At 32.1% G+C, this 26,567-nt stretch overlaps 1 long non-coding RNA gene across 4 annotated transcripts in view; it reads left to right on the top strand.

Moving 5' to 3' along the window:
- Nucleotides 1–26,567, top strand: part of LOC101093984 — a 364,880-nt gene that overhangs the window by 124,369 nt on the left and 213,944 nt on the right. For all 4 annotated transcript variants that reach the window (XR_006596075.1, XR_006596077.1, XR_002741700.2 and 1 more), the window contains exon 3: nt 3,618–3,719. This is a non-coding gene — a long non-coding RNA (uncharacterized LOC101093984). The remainder of the gene's footprint in view (nt 1–3,617; nt 3,720–26,567) is intronic.

The following is a 26,567-nucleotide window of genomic DNA, read 5'->3' as shown; positions in this document are numbered from 1 at the left end:
CATGAGTTCAAGCCCATGTTGAGCATAAAGCTTACTTTAAAAAAATAATAATATTTGTAAGAGGAGTCTTTTATCTAAACAAACATGTAACAAAATATCATATGTTAATTGTAAAATAAATGTTCATGCAAATGTACATGTTATAAGCTACTTTTATATTAACTTTCTCACCATTATAAAATTAGTTTCCTATTGATTTTTCCAAGCTTGTATTTTTCAGATATATTTTGAATCATTTGCTATACAATTAGGAAAAAACAATTTGATAAAATTAAAGAAAATTTACCCTCAATTTACATTATGTATTTCTAATTTCCAAGTCATCAGCGTTGTACAAAATGCAATTTTTTTACAATTGCGTTACAAGGAAAATTCAACTTATGGCAGATCATACTCTTTTCAGCAAGCCAGTTTCTAAGATAGCAAAATATTTTCACATTTGAACATGATAAAGTTTTGATGATAACTTTCTAGCTCGATGTTAAAATATATTTAATGATAATGCAGTTTTTCAAATGTTTATTTTCAATAAAAAATATGGAAGTAGCAGAAGAAGGTAGTAGGCTATTTTGTGACAACTGTTGTTTATACCTAATCAAATACGTATTAAAAGGTTAAAAAATAGTACTTTGTCAAAAGATTGCATTATTCATAAGTCAAAGTGAAAATAATGTTAAATGAAGTATAGCTTTTATTATTTTTGGATGTGATATTTGAAGAAATTCTAGATAAATTAAAAAGATAAAGTATATGTTTTTTGAGACTTAAAACTGGCTTCCGACATTTTCAAAGGTTTAGGCTAATAATACTGGCTCTTTTTAAAGCCTAACTTCAGGTTGCATGGGTATTCCATTTCAATCACTGAAATGAGGGAAACGGTGACTGACAATAATGATTAAAGTTGTTTTCTGATATACAATATAGTGAAAATATTTTTTTCTTAACATCTGAGAAAATTTTTCTGAAAGCAACTTTATTTAACCTGGCATATTGCCATTACCATAGATAGCTTCATGAAGCTCTTAGCTTTCTTATTTATTTATTTATTTATTTATTTATTTATTTATTTATTCATTTAAACACATAACATGAGATCTACTCTCAACAATTTTTTAAATGTGCAATACATTATTGTTAGCTACAGGCACTGTATTATACAGCAGATCTCTAGAATTGATTCATTTTTCATACAAACCTTACACCCATTGAACAACTCCCCAGTTTCCTCTCCCTTGTTTTATTTGGGTTCTACATTAGTAACTGGATTTTAAGCCATCAATATTATTCTAACCCTTGGTTTCATGAACCAGTCTTTTCATATATTACTGAAAACTGAAATTATTGAAATTCCTGTTCATACTGTTGTTGCTAAATTAACAATTAAATTCCAGGCTGATTATTGAGTATTTCCTTCATGTTAATGGGTTTGGGCTCAACCACTGACTTACTGAGTTTTTATAGGAATTGAAAGGCTTTATCATTGTTTAATTACCCCAGCAATTTTCATATATTTCCTGGATCCTACAACAAGGCAATCAAGAATAGAATATTAGCAGACACTGATTTCACAGACCATGTGACTTACACAAAGATGTGTGAAGTTTCAGCTCCTTCTCTATAGCACTGAAGAGAAGTGTAATTTTGTTCTCTTAATGCCAATAACCAACCAGAGTACAGTACTGCAGATTAACTGAGGAAATAGTTCTAAATTAAGTCAAAGAGGAAAATAAAATAATATTCTTAAGGTGATGTGTTAACCAACAACAGAGAATTATATTCTCAGCTGGGTGAATGTTGCTGATATTTATAAATGATCAATTGTATGTCTGTATATCTATTAATCCATTTTATTAGTACTAGCCATAACTTCTGGTTCCAGAAGACAAAATTACCTAAGTATATGGTTTTTTCCTCCTTCCTTATCCAGCAGCTGAAAAATTATATTTGTGCATGTTGACCATAAGTAGCCTACACTTGATACATTTGATGTATGTGTAACTTTTGGTTACTAAAAAAATAAGGGATGGAGAACTCTTTCTAAAAATCTGCAGTAATAATGAATTATTCATTCTTGAATGTATTTAGTAAGGATACCACAAAAAGAGAAATTTATTAAAATATAAAAATGAATTTTATCTGGGAGCAATGTTAATTGTTCATAAGAAATCAGGTTTAAATATTTACTCCACAAGGTTTGATCACCAATTTAGTAATACCATCTATTACATATAATTCTGTCTTCTATATTATACATCCCATTCAATATACAGACACTAGAGTAGAAATTTATACAGTTAAAAGAAAACTAATTTAATGACATAAAACTGGTCAGAATTACTCAGAATTACTCAACTGGTCAGAATATATATATATCACAGAGAACAAGATAAGATTTAGATTCCTTAGAAGCAGATTTTTTAAAAGGGTAAATTTAATACCAAAATACAAAGTAAATCAAAGAGACTAGAAAATACCCAAGTGTTTTTCATACTACTTACTGTTTCTCTCTTAAGAGTTGACAAAATAGACAATAGATAGTGATGCAGATGACATGATATGACAAGCAAAGAAAGGAGTTAAAGCTGGAGAAGACAATTAAGTGGATGTCAAATTAGGAGATGAGGTAGTCATGGGAGAGCACAAATGGGGAGAGATATGAGAGGAACAAAGGATGTGAAAAGCGACTGGTGAAAACATAAGGAATAATATTTAAACTCTAAAATAAATAATGGAACTTTCATTCATGACATTTCATTGTTCTCAGATTTAAGATCCAAAATACTTAATATGACCCCAAATTCCCTACACAGTCTGGGTCTTTTATCCCTTTTTAAGTTACATGCTCAGTACTCACCTTCAAAATCTCCATCCTCCTCTCCCTTCCCCCTGACTCCCAACTCCTACTCTATACACACACCATAATGTCTATTCTTCATATATACTCATAGTTAATGTCTCAAGGATCCCAGTCATTCATCCACAAGGATCTAGACCTTGAGATATACTGGTGTTTCATCAGTTCCCAGTCAACCACATCAAAGTTCTTCACATAAAAAAAAACACAGGACATTTCAACAGTGTTAAGAATGCTCTGGTCTCTCCATGATGACCAACTAAAAACATCGTTTTCAGGTATCAATATTCCACCCAATAGAATAGCTCATTGAACACTAGCCTTTATTAAATGAAGCCTAAATAGATAATGAGGCTGCTCACCACACTTAGGTTGGCCAAATTGAATGCATGGTAATACAGTGTGGTCATTTATAATATTTAAAGGTCAGTACCATATCTGATACTGTTAGAAGCCTTTTGGCCTTCATAGGTGAAATCTTATATCCCACAATATTCCACTGTCTTGACTATGTTTGAATCTCTGTTTGCACAATCAGCCTTCCTACAAAGTCATCCTCCCCCAAATTGTTTCATTGCATCCCAGGTGTTCCCATGTGGCCATATATGGTGCTCCTTAATTAAATACCCAGAGATTTTTGTAAATCTCTAAATATTGTAAATCACTAAATGTTTCATTCACCATGATTCATGTGATATATTTTCACCATAATTGTTTCATTAACCAAGTTTCTACAATTGTGTTTGTTTTTCTCATTTCCTAGATGTATTTCCTGACTCATTGGAAACTAATTTGTGTGAAAATGATTCATCAAATGCTGAACTGAAAACACTCTTTCCTGCTTGTTTCTAGATATTTGAAAAAGGTATTATCTTCAGATTATCTATCTAGCTATCTGTCTCTCCATACATCCCCATAGACCTGCACTATTATATACTAATGATTAATTAAGAGTATAAAACCCTAGTATACCTGAGCTCAATACTGGCTGTGTTATATATTGTTTTTATGACATTTGGATTATTGTATACAACTTTTTCAGACCTCAGTTCTCTTTATAAGAAGAACATTAATGTAAGTAATGCTCAAACTTATAGAAATATGAAATATTATAATGCATTTAAAGCAATTAAACCATTCTTGTCACATATATGTTCTATAAATAAGCTATTACTTTTGTTATTTTTACTACTGCTGCTCCTGCTGTTGCTTCTACTTTTATTACTCTACTGCTAATACATTACTAAAGTATGCTCTTGACTAAATTTTTGCTGCTAAGTTATGTGTTTTAGGTCAGTCATAAAACTGTTTGTTGACATTGTGTCACACTAATGTACTTAAAGGTAATAGAAATATGAAGCAAGAAATGATCAACACAAATGGTCTTGCAGGAGTAAATTTAGCTCAAGAATTATTTGTTCATTTTGGCATCATTCATTCATTCATTTAAGTGAGAGATATTATGTGAGACTAAGGATACAAAAATTAATAAGGACTGATTGCTAACTTAAGAAACATATGTCAAATTTCTTTGAATCACTAATTATTATTGAAGCTTTTGGAATATAACTAAGTCATATTTTAAAATTATTGGTGGGAAAGTTTGATTCTTATTGGGTGCTTATATTTTTCTAATGATAAGGTTACACAATTTAATTTGAGCTATAAAATGAAACTTACATTTTGTTTATTTCTGTAATAATATTAAGCATTCAATCTATTTTCAAGTGTTGAAGTGATAATATACTCAGATCTATAGAAATGTGGTTTATTCTCCCTTTAAAATTCTGAAATGTCTTTTACAGAAATGTTACACTATATTCTTTTCTTCCTGTATCCCTTGCACAATATAAATAATGCATGATGATACATAGTTCCTTTAGAATAAAATAGAAAAAGAGCAGAATCATAGAAATTCTCCATTTAGGGAACAGTTTTCCAGTGCTTATGACAAAGGTAGTGCTAAGATTATTGTTCTTGGTTACAATGATTTCTTTTCAAATAATGGCCCCTGGCAATATTATTTTTTGTTACAGTTATTGCTGATTGAATGAAAATTATTGCTTATTGAATGAAAACTCACACGACATCAGTCCCATGTATTTATAAAAGGGAAATGTTTTCTTGAACATGTTTGAAATGTTTAATCATTTATCACACAGGCAAGATATATGTGCAGATGTGTTTGTGTGTCTACATGTAAATAGAAAGCTTGGAATTCTATATATATATATTTTTTTCATGAATATAATTTTTCTTTACATAAGCATAGTAATTTTAAAAAATGAATCAAGCCTATGATAAATATTATAATTTCACCGTGTTTTTATGAAACATTCTTCTAAATTTAATTTAATTATTATCAATAAAACAGTATTGCTCAGTTGAAGCATAATTTACAAGTGTACATTTTATCCCTCCAAATTATTCAAGCATTCAAAGGTTGAATATGACATTGATATTGACCATTTGTTTAGATTATAACCAGCACTGATCCTCAACATCAAGAAGGAAGTAAAAAGTCTGTATATATATATATATATATATATATTAATGTTTTATTTATCAGGGTTATGAAACTTATTGAATGGAGGATATGAAAGTCCTTTATGTATAATGTAAAATCTAAATATATAATTTTCACCAAGATGACTACTCCTATAAACTGAAATGTCAGATATTGCACTTCATGGACTCATATTGGTAAATCATCAAGAGGAAGAAAAGATGGTTTTGTATAATGAAATATTATAACTTCCTACATTCTGAAAATTGACAGAGATAAAATATAAAGATGACAAAAATAGTGTATTTTGGAAAAGTAAAAGAGAACATAACATAGCTGCCATGTTTTATATTAGCAATAGTGGTGGAGATGTGGCAGTAGAAGACATAAGTACTTACAATGAGAAAAACAGAAATTAGGAAGCCCAGATGCCTAGTGAGACCAACAATCTTTGAAACTTCAAGGACATTAATAACCTTGTGAGCCCTAAGACTCTTTGAAATCTCAAGAATGGGAATCACTATGCAAAGCCTAAAACATGTATCTACAAAAGGGAGACAAGACAAAAGACTACACGTACTTAAACATTCATCGAATGAAGCTTTGGAAGTTGAAGTTATGTATCATTTAAAAATCATAATAATATGGAATGATTTATTTCACATATAATATAGCATTGTTCTATTACTAAAATATAATAAAACTATATATTCAAGAAGACATCTTCATATAAAAATCTCAACCAACTCTAGAAAAAATACTCAAAGCATGGCTGTGGCTAAAATAGTAATTACTATACTAATGTATTTATAAAACTAGACTTATTTTCCTACATCTACAATTTTGGTGATGCTTTTATTTTTCATTTTAAGTCTTTCTTCATTAGGCAATTAAACATTGCAAAATTTTAAATAATAGATAAAATGCCTTAGATGAATTTGAGTATAAAGAAAGTCTGAAGGCCTCTGAATATGACCATGATGGAGAATTAGGTATCAGATTTGCTCTTCCTCCAATTAAATACCCATACAATAGTTATAAAATAATTGTACCAGACAATCAACCAGAGTGAATCACCTTGAGATAAGGAAAGATCATAAATTGCAACCCACATGCCTGTAGCTGTTTCTTTTAGGGCAGCTTCCAAACTGGAGCAGAGTAAAATAGAACTGTTTGAGTCTATAATCAGTGAAAATACCTTTAAAAATGTAAGTGAAATAAGGATGTTTCTAATGTCTCCCCACAAAAAAAATTTTGAGACTTCAAAGCTATAGACCTTTCCTATGAGAAAACTAATCTCCAGATGAAATCAAGCAACTTCAAAAAATAAGTAAAAGTACAACAAGCAGTAAATATATGGGTAAGTAGAAATCAATGTTACATTAATACTAAATATTGTGGGATTTATAACATGTGAGATAAAATATTCTATATCTTAAAGCAAAAATAGAATAAGGAGAATAAATAATGTTAAACTACTGGAAGTTTCTTGCCTTTAGGAGAAGTGACAAGTACTAATTTAAAGTAGTCTGCAATATGTCATTGATGCATATTGAAATTGGTAGTATAACTGCTAAAAGAATAATAAAAGAACAGAGCATCTAAAAATCTAATAAGGAAGAAATAACATAAGGTACAACTAAATAATGATATATAATACAAGGAAAAATAAAAACCTAATACAGGAGAAAAACTGAATTTTCCAAGAGAACCAAAGGGGTAAAATATAAATACAAAAGCAGATAAAAATCTTAGAAAACAAATTATAAGATGATAGACTAAAGCCTTTTATGTTGTTTTTTTACTAAATAGAAGTATTCTGTCAAGTAAAACACAAAGCCAGTGTTCTCTTTAGGATTTTTATGGTTTCAGGTGTCACATTTAGGTCTTTAATCCATTTTGAGTTTATTTTTGTGTATGGTGTTAGAAAGTGTTCCAGTTTTCCCAGAACTATGTATTGAAGAGATTCTTTTTCTTATTTTTGCCTCCTGTGTCATAGATTAATTGGCTATATAAACATGGGTTTATTTCTGAGCTCTATAGTCTCTTCTATTCTAAGTTTCTGTGCGTTTGTTGTTGTTGTTGTTGTTGTTGTTGTTGTTGTTGCTGTTGTTTTGCCAGTATCATACTGTTTTGATTACTACAGCTTTGTAGTATGTCTTGGAATCTGAACTTGTTTGTTTTGTTTTTATTTCTCAATATTAGTTTGTTTTTCTTTATCAATATCACTTTGGTTATTCATGGTATTTTGTGATTCTGTAGAAATTTTGGTAATATTGTTCTAGTTTTGAGAAAAATACTGATGGTATTTTGAAAGGCATTTCTTTGAAATTGTAGACTGATAGTTAAAATGGACATTTTAACAACATTATTTCTTCCAATCCATGAACATGGAATATCTTTCCATTTTTTTGTGTCCTCTTCAGTTTCTTTCAACAGTGTTTTAGTTTTCAGAGTACAGATTTTTTCACTTCCTTGCTCAAGTTTATTCTTATGTATTTTTTTTTGGGTGTGATAGCAAATGGGATTGTTCTCTGAATGTATTTTTCTGCTATTTATTATTAGTGTATAGTAATGCTACTGATTTCTGGATACTAATTTTGTAATCTGCAACTTTACTGAATTCATTTATCAGTTTCAGTACTTTTTTGGTGTTGTCTTTGGTAGAATTTTCTATGTATAGTATCATGTCATCTACAAAGAGTGACAGTTTAACTTCTTCTTCACCAACATGAATGTCTATTTCCTTTGTTCTTTTTCTTGTCTGATTGCTGTGGCTAGAACCTCTAGTACTATGTTGAATAAAAGTGGCTAGAGTGGAAATGCTTGTCATGTTCCACATGTTAGAGGAAAAGCTCTCAGTTTTTCACCATTGAGTATCATGTTAGCTGTGGGTTTGTACACCTGAAACTAATGTAACATTGTGCATTGACTACACTCAAATAAAAAAAATAAAAATAGCTAGGTCATTACTTTCACTATGGTCTCAAAGAAAAAAAAGCTAATAAAACTATTTACCTCTTAAAAATAATTGTATACAAGGAGAGACTTCACTGGAAAAGACGATTACAATAGAGAGAGGGGAACAATTGACAATAAGGAAATACTGAAAGACTAACTCAGAAGTCTGACGGAAAGGATGGGTGAACAAAGCTTTTACATATAGATACTTTGGGAAGGTGATTTGTGAAAACAGGAGGGGGCACACTAAAAAGTGCTAGAGGAACCTTGAAACAGCAAACTTTGTCAAATGTTTCCCTAACAGGAAAGTTGAGGCAGCTTTTTGTTTAAGCAGAAAGGGTGGAGGCAGGAAGCTCTAGGCAAAGTTACAATCTAGAGAGTTCATATAAAGTCTAAGACCTAGGTATCCTAGTCAAATCAGCCAACAGATATGTCAAAAACAAAATTTTATATGCCATGTCATCTCTAACCAATATAATTAAAGGACAATATATGCAATCTTTTTTTAAATAAAAATACCAACTATATTCTATTAAAAGAAAAAAGCCACATAAAAGGAAATAGAAACTTTGTATGTAAAAGAATGCTTGAACCCACAACTATATGGTCCATTAATCTTGAACAAAGCAGGAAAGAATATCCAGATGGAAAAAATTTCTTCAACAAATGTTGTTGGGAAAACTGGACAGTAACATGCAAAAGAATGAAACTAGACCACTTTCTTACACAATGCACAAAAATAATTTCAAAATGGATTAGAGACCTAAATGTAAAACATGAAACCATAAACATCCTAAAGGAGAACAGAGGCTGTAACCTCTTTGACATCGGCCATAGCAACTTCTTTCTAGATATGTCTCCTAAGACAAGGGAAACAAAAACAAAAATAAACTATTGGGACTATGTCAAAATAAAAAGCTTCTGCACAGTGAAGGACACAATCAACAAAATTAAAAGGCAACCTGCAGAATGGGAGAAGATATTTGCAAATGACATATCTGATAAAGAATTAGTGTCCAAAATATATGAAGAACTTATAAAACTCAACATCCAAAAAACAAATAATCCAATTAAAAATGGGCAGAAGACATGAACAGACATTTTTCCAAAGAAGACATATAGATGGCCAACAGATACATGAGAAGATGCTCAACATCACTCACCATCAAGGAAGTACAAGTCAAAACTACAATTAGATATCACCTCACACCTGTCAGATGTCTAAAATCAACAACACAAGAAACAACACATGTTGGTGAGGATGCAGACAAAGGGGAACACTCTTGTACTTGTGGTGAGAATGCAAAGTGCTGTAGCCACTCTGGGAAACAACATGGAGGTTCCTCAAAAAGTTAAAAATAAAGCTACCCGAGGATCCAAAAATTGCAGTACTAAGTATTTACCCAAAGAATACAAAAATACTAATGTAAATGGATACATACACCTTGATGTTCATAGAACAAATAGCCTACAAGTATCTATCTACAAATAGCCAAAATATGTAAAAAGCCTAAGTGTCCTTCCACTAATGAATGGATAAAGATGTCAGACACACACACACACACACACACACACACACCAGAATATTAGTCATAAAAAAGAATGAAATCTTGCATTTTTAATGACATGGGTGGAGCTAGAGAGTATTATGCTTAGCAAAGTGAGTCCTTTGAAGAAAGACAAATACCGTGTGATTTCACTCATGTGGAATTTAAGAAACAAAACAAATAAGCATAGGGAGAAGAAAATAGAGGCAAACTGAAAAACAGATTCAACTATAGAGAATAAACTGATGGCTACCAGAGGGGGAGGTGGGTGGGGATGGGGATTAAGGAGTGCATTTGTTGTATCAAAGTGATGAATCAGTATATTGTACACCTGAAACTAATATTATACTGTATGTTAAATAACTGGAATTTAAATACAAACTTAAAAAAATCCAAAATTAAATACTATGCACACACTGAAAATCAAAATTATGTCGTTATATTAATATAAAAGAATTACACTTGAAGGCAAGAAGTGTCACAGGAGATAAAGAGAGATAATTTGCATTGATAAAGGAAATTATAATATTAAAGGTGTATGCATGTACACCTATAGATTTTTGCATATCTATAGTGAAGCTTGTAAAAATAAGAAAAAAGAAGTCCAAAATGTTATTCAGAGATATTAGCATATTTTCTCAATAAGCAATAGATCTATTACTGAAAATGTATCAGCAATAATAGAAGATTTGGACAACAAAAACTTAAATCACTTGAAATATTTGGCATACCCAACAGCTGCATTGATTCATACTTTTAAAGTGCACATAGCACAATGATGAAAATAGATGACATTGTGATCCATAAACATTCAATAAAGATCAAAGGCTTGAAGTAAATAGAGATTATTCTCTCAAATTATCAAGACTCAATAATTTTTAACGTATTAGAAAATGGTTATAAATTTAATGGTATATCACTTAAATATTCCATGCATTACAACATAGTAGTTACAATAGATTTTTTTAAAAAAACCTCTTGATTTGAATGATAATGAAAATACAATACTTCAAAACTTCAGAAAAGTTTAAAGTTATGTTAAGAGGTAAATGTATAGCTCTAAATGCATTTATAGGAAGGGAACAAACAATGTGAATCAATGATCTACACTTGAGATTTCAGCTCTGATATTTATTTATTTTTTAACATTTATTTATTTTTGAGACAGAGAGAGAGCATGAACAGGGGAGGGTCAGAGAAAGAGGGAGACACAGAATTCTAAACAGGCTCCAGGCTCTGAGCTGTCAGCACAGAGCCCGACGCGGGGCTCGAACCCACGGGCTGCGAGATCATGACCTGAGCCGAAGTCGGATGCTTAACCGACTGAGCCACCCAGGCGCCCCTCAGCTCTGATATTTAAAGAGATATGAAGTAATCACTCTTACCAGAATGAGCTACTGAAAATCAGTAGCTTATCTTGGACAAATCAGAGAATTGAGATTGTACAGCAAACCATCAACTTGAAAATTGAGAGACAAGTAAATTCAGAGTCAGTGATAGCCAAGATTGACTTATCTCAATTAGAAAACCCTAAAACTGTAAACAAATAGAGAAACTTGAATGGTAGGTTTGATAATTCGCTGGAGTCTGACTATTGGATGATCTTAAGAGTGAGAAACATCTGTTGGCCACAGCTGAGAGCATTCTTCAAAACAAGGACCTACTTTCCAATGCTTAAGACTCTCATCCCATCTGGTGGAATAATATCATTTGAAAATCAATCCAAATATGTCACCATAATAACAGGCTAAAGAAGAAAAAATTATTTAATCACATTAATTGATGAAGAGAAAGCACTTGACAAAATTCAATACCCATTAATGATAGGATCTCTCAAGAAAAGTGAATACAGGGGGATCTTCCACAAATTGATGAAAACACCTTAAAATAACAACAGTAGCTAACACTGGACACTTTCCTCTTAAGGAACAAGGAAGGCATCATTCTCATCATTCCTATTCAAGATTCTACTGGAAGTACTACATATTGCAACAAGACAAGAAAAGAAAAGACAGTGTATATATAATGGAAAGATGGAAAATTGCCTTTGTTCACAAATGACATAATTGTTCATGTAGAATGTCCTAAAGAGTTATTTTTTTAATTTTTCTTAAATTTTTTTTAATGTTTATTTATTTTTGAGACAGAGAGAGACAGAGCATGAACGGGGGAGGGTCAGAGAGAGAGGAAGACACAGAATCTGGAGCAGGCTCCAGGCTCTGAGCTGTCAGCACAGAGCCCGACACGGGGCTCGAACTCACGGACCGTGAGATCATGACCTGAGCCAAAGTCAGACGCTTTACCAACTGAGCCACCTAGGCGCCCCTCTAAAGAATTATTTTTTTAAAAACCTTAGATTGGGGCACCTGGGTGGCTTAGTCAGTTAAGCGTAGAGCCTCCTTGGGATTCCCTCTCTCTCTCACTTTCTGCCCTTCCCCCATGCTTGCTTGCTGTCTCTCTTGCGCTCTCTCCCTCTCTCTCGAAATAAATAAAGTAGAACTCTGAAAACACCTTAGCTTGTAACAAATCAAAGTGTTGTATGTCAAGATTGCATGATATAAAATCAATATATAGAATCAATTGTTTTTCTATATAACAGCACTGAATTACAAGGATTATAAAAGTTAAAAATAAATACATTTACAATAACACCAAATAGAGGCATTATTAGATAAAATATAACAAATTATGTAGATAATGTATATGTAAAACGTTAGAAAATTCTGATGAAATAAATCAAAGAATGTCTAAATAAATGAAAAGATACTCCATATTTATCTAATGGAAAACTCAATGTTGTTAATATGTCAATTCTTCCCAACTTTATCTATAGATGTAATGTAATCTCAATCATAATCCTAGCAGGATATTTTGGACATAGTACAAAGTATTTCTATAATATTTATGGAGAATTAAAAATCTACAATAACCAACACAATATTGAAGAATAGCAAAGTTGGAGGACTTATGATCTGATATTAAGACTTTACATAGAGACCAATGACAATGTGGTTTTGGTGAAAGAGTAGACACTAAAATCAGTGAAACAGAAAACAAAGCTCAAAACCTACATGTGTATCATCAACAAAGATTTGGCAAAAGACCCAAGGCAATTAAAACAGAAAAAACAGTCTTTTCAGCAGGTGGTGATGGAGCAATTTAATATTCATATTAAAAACATGAACCTAGATACAAGTTTTATATTTTTTCAGAAAACTTAATTCAAAATGAGTAATAGTCTTCCCAATATAATATTTAAAACTGTTAAACTTCTAGAAGAAATCATAGAGGGAAATACTTATGACCTTGGGTTTGGTGATGATTTTCTATATACAACATCAAAGAAAGAATTCACAGATTGGATTTTATTAAAATTATAAATTTTTGATGAGTGAAAGACATTGTTATGAGAATAAAAAGACAAGCCATAGATTGGGAGAATATATTTTCAAAACATTTATTTGATAAAGGATTTATATTTAAAATAAAAAGAACCCTCAAAACTCAACAGTAAGGAAATAACTCAATTTAAAATGAAAAAAAGACTTAAAAAGACACTTAGTCAAAAAAGATATACTGATAGAAAATAAGCATATGAATACCAGTTCAACATGTTTTATCTTTAGAGAATTGCAATTAAAGACAATGACTTATCCTAAAAAACCTATCATACTGGCCAAAATCCAAAATTTGATGCTACCAATTGCTAGCAAAGACGTGGAAAACAATAATAGTCATTTATTTCTGAAATGAATGCAAAAAGTACTGCCACTTTACAAAAGAATTTGCAAGTCATGAAAGGGTAACACATACATAGTCTTACCATGTTATTGAGAAGTCTTTCCTCTAGGTTTTTTCCCAACTGACTTAAAAATATGTGTGTACACAAATCTGCACACAAATGTTTATAGCAGCTTTATTTATCACTGGAAACTAACAGGAAACAACAAAATGTCATTCTGCAGTTGAGTTTATAAACCGTGATGAACTTAGTGTATTATTCAGTGATAAAAATACATTCATTATCAAGCTATACAAATACATACATGAATCTAACATAAATGCTTATTGCAAATGAAAGAAAGCAGTCTTAAAAGACTGCATTTTGTGCAATTCCAATTATGTGACTTTCTGGAAAAGGCAAAACTTAGCGATAGTAAAATTATTTTTACTCTCTGATTGCCGAATGTTTAGGGGGATTAAAGAAAGGATGAACAGGTGAATCACAGGGGATGTTATAAGATGACAAAACTATTAGGAAGATACCATAGTGATGAATACATGATAAACACTTATAAAACTGTATATAACTTTACAGAACAAAGAACTAACCTTAACAGATGCTAAAGGAGATATGAATGATGCATTAATATTATATCATTAATTGTTACAAATGTACCACACTACACTATATAAAATAAGGTAAAACTGGATCCAGTTTACCTTACTTGGAACTCTCTGGGAACTCTTTGTGCTATTTTCATTATTTTTCTGTAAACCTAAAACTTTCGAATAAATAAATTCATTCTAATAAAAAAGAATTAATAATATAAATCTCCAGTGTGTAATAATATATAATAAATGTGAAAACAAACATATAAACAATAAAGCAAAAATAATGAATGAAAATAATAAAAATCAAAGTAAAAACCAGTAATAAAGCAATCACACTTGTAATAGAGATACTCAAAAGATGATTTTTGAAAAAGGCAAATAAACTAGAAAGAAAATCCTAGCAAGACTGATAAAGTATTAGAGAAATCTAAGATTACCAATGTTATGAATAGAAACAGAAACACTACTTCAGATTCTATAGAAATATAGGGAATAATTAAAGCATTTACAATAATTTACACAATTAAATTTTTTAATGTATTCCAAATAGACGAATTCCTACAGAAAACACATTGTAATAAATGCTACTCAAGAAATAATGATAAATTTTTCCACAAAGATTACTTCAGTCCAGATGGCTTCACTAATAGTTTTTTTCCAAATATTTAAGGAAGAAATGTTAGCAATCTTTTGCAAACTCTTTGTGTATAGAATAAAAGTTGCATCCCAGTTTTTCTATAAAATATGGTTGCAAATTCTAAACACTAGCAGAATAGTCAAGAAATATTTAAAAAGATTATTATATTGTTAAAAAGTAAGATTTATTCTGAGAATAGAAAGTTTTTTTAACACTTGAAGTTTAATAAATAGTTTCCAAATTAAAATATAAAATAAAATAAAATAAAATAATGTAATTAGATGAATAAATTCAAGACACATCTATCATTTTACCATATTCTTAATCTGGTATGATACACACGGAAAAATATATAAATGCCATTATTTAATATTTTGCCCCTGAGACTGAGAAAAATCATTGTCCATTATTGCCAGTTCTAGTCTGTACCTCACTATAGGTTGTACCCAATGTAATATGGCAAAATAGAGACATAATAGCTGTTAGAATTATGCAAAAGTTGATTTTTTTTTCAACGTTTATTTATTTTTGGGACAGAGAGAGACAGAGCATGAACGGGGGAGGGGCAGAGAGAGAGGGAGACACAGAATCGGAAACAGGCTGCAGGCTCTGAGCCATCAGCCCAGAGCCCGACGCGGGGCTCGAACTCACGGACCGCGAGATCGTGACCTGGCTGAAGTCGGACGCTTAACCGACTGCGCCACCCAGGCGCCCCAAAAGTTGATTTTTTATACATGTCATGATAATGTCATAGAAAATAATCTTCCCCCCAAAAAAGAATAAATTAAAATAGGAATTAGTAACTGAATTTAGCTGGATGCAAGGTAAACATATTTGTCAATTACATTTCTTTATACTAACAATTAAAAATGAGAATGGAATTTAAATAGGGGCACCTGGGTGGCTCAGGTAGTTAAGCATCCTAACTCTTGATTTCAGCTCGGGTTGTGATCCCAGAATTGTGAGATTGAGTCCTATATCATGGGATTGAACCATGCATTGGGCTCTGTACTGAGTGTGGAGCATGCTTGGGATTCTCTCTCTCTCTCTCCATCTGCCCCTCTCCCCTGCTCATGCTCTCTCTTTCCATCTCTAAAATAAAAAATAATTGAAAAAAATGGAATTTAAATATATAGCTCTATTGTTATCAAACCAAACTTCACATGCGTAGGAATATCTAACTAAATGTACAATTATTACAAGTTTACGGATTGCTAGACTGGTATTAGTAAAATGTCAGTTGTCCTCAAATTTCACTGAAGATTCTGTGCCATCCCAAATCCCAGCAGGATTTATTTTTTATTTTTTGGAAATTGAAAGTATGATTCTAACATGTAGACAGATATGCAAATGATCTAGAGTAGCCAAGGGAATTTTGAAGCAGAATAAAGCCAGAGGACATATATTACTACTTACCAAGACTTACTATAAATATACAGTCATTCCAACAACGTGATATTGACTGAAGGATGGACAAATGGCCCAACAAGACAGAATACAGAGTCCAATTAGAAACACACATATTAATTTTAACTGATTTTTGACAAAGTCTCCACTGCAAATTTACTAGAGAAGGAATGGTCTTTTCAATCATTTGGATATCAGTGAGGGAAAAAATAATCTTAACATATTTCTCCTTCTAAACAAGTCAAATTAATTTTAAATGATGCATAGACTTAAATCTAAAGTGATCTAACTTCTAAAAGAAAACACAAGAATGTCTTCATTAACTTGGTCTGTACACACAGATTTCTGAGATAGCACATTGAAACGATAACTCTAACAAAATGTCAAAAAATTGTACAATTAACTTTATTAAAATTAAACACTTCTGATTTTCAAAAGACCTGATCATTAGTGGGAAAGATAAGGAAAAATAATACCCACACACAGAGATATTCTTGTAATTTCATAAGAAAAAGTCTAAAAAAAGAACTGCACATGTGCTTCACAAGAGATACACGATTGTTTTTAAAAACTTATGGAAATGTTCCAAAATCATTATTCATTATAGAAATGCAAATTAATGTTGAAAGGAACAATCACTACATATCCATTAGAATGTCTAATAAAACTAAAAATACCAAGAGTTGTCAATATAGAGTAACAGAGAGGACACTATATTGCTGGTGAGAATCAAAATTTGTAAAACCATTATGAAGAAAATATTTTGCTAGTATCTGTTTGAAATAAAAATTTGCAGTCCACATTTATACACTTGGAATCAGTAATTCTGTTTCTTAGTATATTTCCAATAGAAACACACCAAAACAGATGGATAGAAGTTTTACTCATAATTCCCAACTAGGAATAACTCAAATGTCCAGTAACAGTAGAATGGGAAATTCATCATATCTTTCTATCTTGGAATTCTATACAGAAATGAAAAAGATCATATTACTGGTATGTATATTGTGTGTGAATCTCACAGATATAATATTGGTGAATGAAGGGAGATAAAAAGGACTTCATGTTGTATGATTCCACTTGTTTAAGTCACAAATAGGCAAAACGAATCTGTGATTTTAAGTCAGACTAACATTTACAACTGGGTATGAACCTGTTTAGGACATGGATTTAGGGAGGCTTTTTGGGTAGTAGTTCACACAGCTTGATCTGGCTGTGGTTACAGGAGGTGCACGTTTAAGATATGTAGACTTTATGTGTGTGATAACTACAAAAAAGGAAAATAAGTATATTTGCCTACACTAGTTCTAAAATGTATATTATAGAATAATGCTTTGATGGTTGGAAAATATCCTTCTTCTGGAACTCACAAAGTAAAATATGTGAAACTGTATTTGATAAAACAAGGGTTAATACACCACTGTGAATTACATTATTCTTGGTTAGTTTGCTTGTTCCAATAATGCAATATGATATTAAAACCATAAAATATTTTAGGCAAGCATACAACTTACTTAAAAAAGGAAATTAACATCATCTTCCATTGTCATCCTATCCATTAGTGTCTTACTTAGAGAAGGGTATTATTAAAAAGACTCTAATAAAGTATAAAATTTTAGGTTTATAAGAACTCTAACATGTATGCAATAGTATTTGCATCAAATCAATGAATAGTACCTCCATCATACCTGAATACCTTGAATAATAAAAATTCAATTATCTTCTATAGCATTACACTGCAATTTTTTTAATATATGGAAATTATAACATATGAAACCAAAATTCACCAACATATAATAGTGGAAGGAATTTGATTGTAGTTTTTGGAGATCGTTGAAAAATGAAAACAGTGCCAGTTATGTGTGAGGCACTTTCTTTGTACTAGAAAGGTGCTGTATCACTTAATCTAACAATAATTACAGCATGTATCATTTTCCTTTTTATTGATGGGTAAACTAAATTCAGAAAAAATAATGCCCACATTCAAGATAAATATTTACACTTTCTATGTGTAATGAGACATGGAAAGAGTTAATCTTTCCTGGAACCATTATACACAAGTTTCAAACCTGTTACAACATGAGCAGTGTGATTATTAATATTGCTTCTACCAGGAATTCCTCCAAAAATGGCATGTTTGGGAGAAATTAGATATAATAATTCTTGGCTCATTTTATTAGAAGTGATATTTTCTTCTTCTGGTAAGTCTGTAGAGCCACAATGTCCTTGGATAAGTCTTAATTTAAATCCTTCCTAATTATACCTCATCAGAAAAATTGTTAATTTAAATTGGAATATAGATTAAATTTTTGCTCACTTGTGGTCAAGACTGAAGAACATTCTTAGATACTCTAATACTTGATAGAATATAGCAAACACTATTTTACATATGGGTTTCCAATTAAGGGACAAAGAACTCAAGGGAAAACAGCCAGAGTTGTCTGTTTTTATCAGTCTTCCCTGTTTATGTCCCTATAGTAATCTCTGAGACATCTTCTATGCTATTAGAACTCCAAAATTCTTCACAAGCCTTCAATCTGCTATGTTTTTTCAAGGGCCTCTGCCTCTTTTAAGAAACAATTTTTGCCAAAAATAGCGATCTTATTTCTCTCAGTCAATGATTGTTTTAGGCAAGGGCAACTGACAAAATTGTGGCAATTCAGAAGTACAAAAAAGTTCCCAAAAAGTAATCTATGAAGGATTTTCCTACTCCTGAGATAAAAGATAGGAATATTCTTTTGTCTGCTTCTTGATCCTGTCTTCTGCATGTGACAACTTGAAATGAGGCCACCATCTTGGAACTATTTGTACAGAATCAACATGCTGAGGAGGGAAGGACTGAAGGCTCCATTCTTAATTTTTTTTTAATCTTTATTTTTGAGAGAGAGACAGTGTGAGCAGGGGGGGAGCAGAGAGAGAGGGAGACACAGAATCCGAGGCAGGCTCCAGGCTCTGAACTGTCAGCACAGAGCCCGACGCAGGGCTTGAACTCATGAACCGTGAGATCATGACCTGAACCAGTCGGATGCTCAACTGACTGAGCCACCCAGCCGCCCCTGAAGGCTCCATTCTTACTTAGACGTGGAGTTAACCTTACCTGGAGTTGCCATACTGCCATACCTGTTTTGAGATTTTTTTGATACTTAACAGCTACAAGCGTAATAATTTTTATTTTTTATATTGTAAAGTTCTATAAAACTAATCCTGTGTCAATTATAGAGTAGATTCTATATAAGTACAACTGAAATGCTGTTTAGATTTTGTTTGACATGAAGAAGAGCTAAAAGAGATCAGTTCAGAAAACAATTCTGGGTGGGTTCTCTGCAAGGAATGAGAGTGGGATCCATGTCCTTAACAAGATTCAAGTCGAATAATCTCAAAACAACTTTGGGAGTATCAAGACCAAGGTATAAGCATCCAGTATTTTGTGAGCATACAGAAATACTCTTACACTCCCAAATGTTAAAAGAATTGAGTAAACTTAAATTAGTATTAACAGATATGAAAAGGTGAAATTTTAACGTTTACTTTTTATAAAAGTATAATTGAGGATGCAACCTAAGAATGCTAAAGAAAATGAACTACTTCATCTGAACAGGACTCTTTGACTAAAGAAAGTTAAATTGACAATAAGCTACTCTCTTGTTAAGTCATTTTGAAGGTAGTATGAAGGCTCATGGCACAGAAGGAGAAAATTGCAAGAGAAGCCAAGTGGCATTGGCAGAAGTTTCGCAGAGTATCTGAAAGGGACATCTACCCTTTGTGATACCATACTGCATGTAAATGAGCAGAAGAATATTTTTACCAGATCTAGCTGGGGGGTACAGAAATATACACATACATATATATGGATATGTACTTATTCTGTGAAACCTATATCTATAAATTTCATAAAAAAATAATACTTTTCAGTTTCTTTTGAGAAACCTGGAAATGTGTCTGCACTAAATTTGGATTCCCACATGGCAGCATTCAGCTGTGACTGCTTAAACTCTGTCTCCTTTGGTTGGGATTTGTACTTTCTGTCCGGTTGGACACAGTCTTCACTACTTTTGACTGCTTCTCAGAACCGTAAAATCAGTGACCAGCTGCTATTTACTTTACCCCAGCCAGCTTTTTCAATGAGGTTGCCACCTTGTAACATAAATGTATTTGTGCTTGCAAGCTTCACCATGGTTTCTTCAGACTGACATCTTCAGTGAACTCACCACAGTTTTGTTTTATTTTATTTTATTTTATTTTATTTTATTTTATTTTATTTTATTTTACTGTCTTTATTTTTAACCACAGTTTTAATTTTGTTTTTTCTTCTTGACACATTTTTGAATTTTTAATTTGGAGTCTTACCTCACCTTGGTTCTGCTTAGGAATAGAATGTTATGTTTTGTTTTGTTTTGTTTTGTTTTGTTTTTTTCAGTTTTCACCTCCTTTCTGCATTTTATACAGTATGCAGGGCAGGAATTTGAATTTAAATTTTTTTAACATTTATTTATTATTGAAAGACAGAGCATGAGCATAGGAGGGACAGAGAGAGGGGGAGACACAGAATCTGAAGCAGGCTCCGGGCTCTGAGCTGTCAGCACAGAGCCCAACTCAGGGCTCAAACTCACAAACCGTGAGATCATGACCTGAGCCTAAGTCAGATGCTTAACCGCCTGAGCCACCCAGGCGCCCCTGCAGGGCAGGAATTTGTACCACATTGACTTAATAGGGTTTTTAAAGCTTTTTTTGAGCACTATTTGCAATATAGACTAAACACTGTGGGGATATACATGTTTGGAATAGGATATTTTTGGAATAGGATAAATCTTTTTAAGGGTTGAAAGTGAAAAAGAAGAGAGTCAAAGGGAATCATTTGTGAATGGGAATATTAGCTTCTAATACCTAATTGTGTAGCTTTCCCCAACATCCCCATCATCATTTTTTTTTCCTTTTTATTGCAATTTTTTTTTTATTTGTGATTTTCATTCGAGATTGCACACACTTGGGTTCCTTTAGAATTTATTTAATTGACAAGAAACTTTGTAAAGATCTGCTACACATCTTTTATCAGTGAAAATATTTTAAAATATTTTTATCAATAGTTCACACATATCTCCAATGATGTTTTATTTTTTTGCTACAAGTCAGAAGTGTGAAGACATTTTATAACTATACTACTCATATTGTTGTATATATTTTTTTTCTTTTTGTTGTTGATGGGCATCATTTGGATTCTTTATAGTTGAGGCAAGTATAAATAAAACTGTAAACTTTTTTGTACAAATGTTTTGTGAATATATGAATTACATTTCTTTTGGTTAAACATGTATAATTATAATTGTTTAGTCATGGGTATGATTATGTTTAATTTTCTAAGAAACTGCTAGACCTTTCTTCAAAGTGGTTGTGCCATTTTTTTCAGCAGCAATGTGTGAAAATTCCAGTTGCTCCACATACTCATCAATATTTGGTGTTGTCTGTTTTTAGCTTTTGTCATGCAAATATTTGTGTAATGGTATCTCTGTGATTTTTTCTGAATGGTAAGAATATATTTGTTTTGTAAAAAAGCATCAAACTTTCTTTGAAAGTGAATGTACCATTTTGTGTTCCCAACAGCAATGGATGGGATTTCTTTTTAAGTTTCTATTTAAATTCTAGTTAGTACACTGTAACATTAGTTTCAGATGTGCAATATACTCGTTCAACACTTCCATACAGTACCCAATATTCATCAAAAGTGTACTCTTTAATCCTCATCACCTATTCTACCCATCGCCCCTCCCAACTCCCCTCTGGTAACCATCAGTTTTTCTCTACAGTGGAGTCAGTTTCTTGGTTTGCCTGTCTCTGGTTTTTTCTCATTACTCATTTGGGTTTTTTTTCTTAAATTACACATATAAGTGAAATCATATGGTATTTGTCTTTCTCTGAATTACTTATTGATTCAGTTATTTATCTAACATACATTTATTGAGCTGCTTCTTTGTGAATTGCTCAAGTTATTGAAAAGAAATTGAATGGAACAACAATAATAATATAATTAATATAATATAATACAATATAATATAAATAATATAATATAATTTAATATAAATAATATAATATAATGTAATATAAATAATATCATATCATATCATATCCTATGGTATGGAGTATTTTACACAGTCTGTAAATGTTAAATAATTTTGCATGAAATTTTTCATTATTATTAATGACTAAAGTAATTGCAAAATTATATTCAAGTTTATGGTATTTATTTATAATGAAAATGGAACTAAACAAACTAAATTATAGGATAACCCAAGCAAAAAATATGCATAGATAAGTAATAGGACCAACTTCCTAGCTAGAATAGTAGTACTGATAGTCTCCATTCTGAGGGGAAAAAAAGAACAGTACATCCCAGGTGTAATTTCCTAGGATTATTCTTTTATATTTCCCTTCCTAAACTTTCTCACTTGTTGTATTTTTTTTTTAATTTTATTTAAACCCAAGTTAATTAGCATATAGTGTAACAATGGTTTCAGGAGTAGATTTTAGTGATTCATTGCTAACATATAACACCCAGTACTCATCCCAACAAGTGCCCTCCTTAATGCCCATCACCCATTCAGCCCATTTCCCCACCCAACACCCCTCCAGCAACCCTCATTTTGTTCTCTGTATTTAAGAGTCTCTTATGGTTTGCCTCTCTCTCTATCTTATTTTTCCTTCCTTTCCCCTATGTTCATCTTTTGTGTTTCTCAAATTGCACATATGAGTGAAATCATATATTTGTCTTTCTGTGACAGACCTATTCCCCTTACCATAATACAGTATAGTTCCATCTACATTGTTGCAAATGGCAAGATTTCATTCTTTTTGATCACTGAGTAATATCTACTGTATATATATACCACATATCTTTATTCATCAGTCAGTGGACATTTGGTCTCTTTCCATAATTTGGCTATTGTAGATAGGGCTGCAATAAACATTGGGGTGCATGTGTTCCTTGAATCAACATTTGTGTATCCTTTGAATAAATGCCTAGTAGGGCAATTTCTGGGTCGTAGGGTGGTCCTATATTTAATTTTTTGACAAACTTCCATACTGTTTTCCAGAGTGGCAGCACCAGTTTGCATTCCCACCAACAGCGCAAGAGGTTTCCCCTTTCTCCGTGTCCATGCTAATATCCGTTATTTCCTGAGTTGTTAATGTTAGCCATTCTGACAGGTGTGAAGTGATATCTCATTGTGGTTTTGATTTGTATTTCCCTGATGATGAGTGATGTTGAGCATCTTTTCATGTGTCTGTTAGCTACCTGTATGTCTTCTTTGGAGAAATGTCTGTTCATGTCTTTTGCCCATTTCTTCACTGGATTATTTGTTTTGGGGGGTGTTGAATTTAATAAGTTCTTTATAGATTTTGGATACAAACCCTCTATCTGATATATAATTTGCATATATCATCTCTCATTCCATTGGTTTCCTTTTAGTTTTGTTGATTTTTTCCTTCACTGTACAGAAGCTTTTTATCTTGATGAGGTCCCAATAGTACATTTTTGCTTTTGCTTCCTCCCTGATGAACATGAATGTAAAAACTTTCAACAAGTTACTAGAAAATAGAATCCAACAATGCATTAAAAGAACTGTTCACCATGATCAAGTGGGATTCAATATCTGCAAATCAATCAATGTGATACATCATGTTAATAAAGGAAAGGATTAGAATCACATGATACTCTCAATAGATGCAGAAAAAACATTTGACAAATACAGCATATTTTCTTGATAAAAATCCTCAAGAAAGTAGGGATGGAAGGAACATACCTCAACATCATAAAAGCCACATACAAAAGACCCACAGCTAATATCATTCTTAATTGGGAAAAACTGAGAGCTTTCCCCCTAGGGTTAGGAACATGATAGGGATGTCCACTCTCACCACTGTTGTTCAACATAGCACTGGAAGTCCTAGACTCAGCAATAAGACAACAAAAAGGAGTAAAAGGCATACAAAGCAGCAAGGAAGCTGTCAAACATTCACTCTTTGCAGATGACATGATACTCAATGTGGAAAACCTGAAAGACTCCACCCAAAAATTGTCAGAAGTGATATGTGAATTCAGAACTTATTCAGGATATAAAATCAGTGTACAAAATTGGTTGCATTTCTATTCACCAATAATGAAGCAGCAGAAAGAGAAATCAAGGAATCAAACCCATTTACAATTGCACCCAAAACCATAAAATGCCTAGGAATAAACCTAACTAAAGATGTAAAAGATCTGTACACTGAAGATTATAGAAAGCTTATGAAAGGAACTGAAGAAGACACAAAGAAATGGAAAAACATTTCATGCTCATGGGTTAGAAGAACAAATATTGTTAAAATATCTACACAACACATTCAATACAATCCCTATCAAAATAACCCCAGCATTCTTCTCAGAGCTAGAACAAACAATTCTAAAATTTGTATGGATCCAGGAAAGATCCAAATAGCTAAAGCAATGTTGAAAAAGAAAACCAAAACTGGACGCTTCACAATTCCAGACTTCAAGCTGTATTACAAAGTTGTTATCATCAAGACAGTATGACACTGGCACAAAAGACACATAGATCAATGGAACAGAACAGAGAACCCAGAAATGAACCCACAAATGTATAGCCAACTAATCTTCGACAGAGCAGGAAAGAATATCCAGTGGAAAAAAGACAGTCTCTTCAGCATAATGGTGTTGGGAAAACTAGACAGTGACATGCAGAAGAATGAATCTGAATCATTTTCTTACACCATACATAAACATAAACTCAAAATGGATGAAAGACCTAAATGTAAAACAGGAAACCATCATAGAGGAGAAAAAGAGCAACAACCTCTTTGACTTCACAACAACTTCTTACTAGACACGTCTCATTTCTTTTATTCATTATCTCCTAAATTTAAATGGACACATTTAATTTCTTTCTCCTTGTCTGTCTCCTTCCTCACTCCTCCTTCCCCTCTTAGTTGTCTTCCTCCCCCTTATCCTCCCCACTTCCTTCTTCTCCTCAGCCCTTCCTCATCTTTCTTCTGTTTCTTCCCTTACTCCTCCTCCTCCATCCCCTTTTTCTCCTTCCCCTTCTCCCTGTCTCTCATTCTCTTCTTTATCACATTCCTTCTCCTCCTTCTTCTTCCTCCTCAATCACCATACATTTAGGTAAATACCACAAATATTTGTATGGTATTCAGTGGCCTAATGCTTACAAAAAATGTAGCCCTTAAAGAAGGTTTAGCTGAATATCAAGTGAGAAACAATAAATTAACCATACAGAGCAAATAGATGGTTACTGACTATTCAAGGAGATGGTAAGAAAGAATGATACATTATTTGGACTTAATTTAAAAGTATAATTACATAAAATTTCTATTAATCATAGATTATTACAATTTGATTTTAATTGGATCTGGCTTTTGGATTATAGAAAATAATTATTACATCATTATTTCCAAAATTATTCCATTTTATAATAATTTCAACTTCACAACACATTCTCATTATTGTTATTTTATATTGACCATTTAAAAAGGCATACCTGTATTATAGCAAAATTTTCATAGTTGTCCTTCTGCATTTAATGTTAACTGGTTTCCAATTTAGGGAAATAAAATTGTGAGAAAGGCAGAGAAATGTAAAGGTTATCCAAGAGAATATTTGCATGAACCTTAAGGAAATATTTAGTTATTCATGCAGAGGTGGTTTTAAGATATATAATTCTGAAACAGCATTCATATCATAGTACCGTCTAAAAAGGAACATAGTTTGAAAGGGAGACCACAGAAAAGGAAGAGAGAACATGTATGATACCATTAACGTGCTGGATATGTGGCCTTCATAATCATAAACTTCTGAGTATTTAGGCTACTAAAGTTTGGGGTTTTGTTTGTTTGTTGTTTTAGGAAATACAGGCAGAAAGAAATGTGGTGTATTTATATTAGAAGCAATTTGTCTTTTGTAAACAAAAGGTATGTTAGTGATGAGAACTAATGAGTAAAAGAGCAATATAACAAGGGGACGAAGATGACAGTAGAGGGCACCTGTACACCTCAGGGTACAAATAAGAGAAGGACAAATAGCAATGTAGTAGAAAAATTACATTTCAGTCATGGCAGTTTGTAGTTGACCTAATGACAAGGTCGAGTATTATGCACTGAGTGTAAAATTAATGTCAAGTTGAAATAGGCTTTTCATCTGGATGGCACTTGCTAATGCAAAGCATTTAAAAAGAAGCCATCAGCAACACTTGGGGAAAGATAATTCTGAAAGGAGAAGTAATTTATGTCATTTATTTTAAGAGGAAAAATAAACCCTTG

The sequence above is a fragment of the Felis catus genome, chromosome A1, assembly GCF_018350175.1.
Source record: "Felis catus isolate Fca126 chromosome A1, F.catus_Fca126_mat1.0, whole genome shotgun sequence".
Taxonomy (NCBI): domain Eukaryota; kingdom Metazoa; phylum Chordata; class Mammalia; order Carnivora; family Felidae; genus Felis; species Felis catus.
Note: the sequence above shows the minus strand (reverse complement) of the source record. Positions and strands in the feature narration are given on the sequence as shown.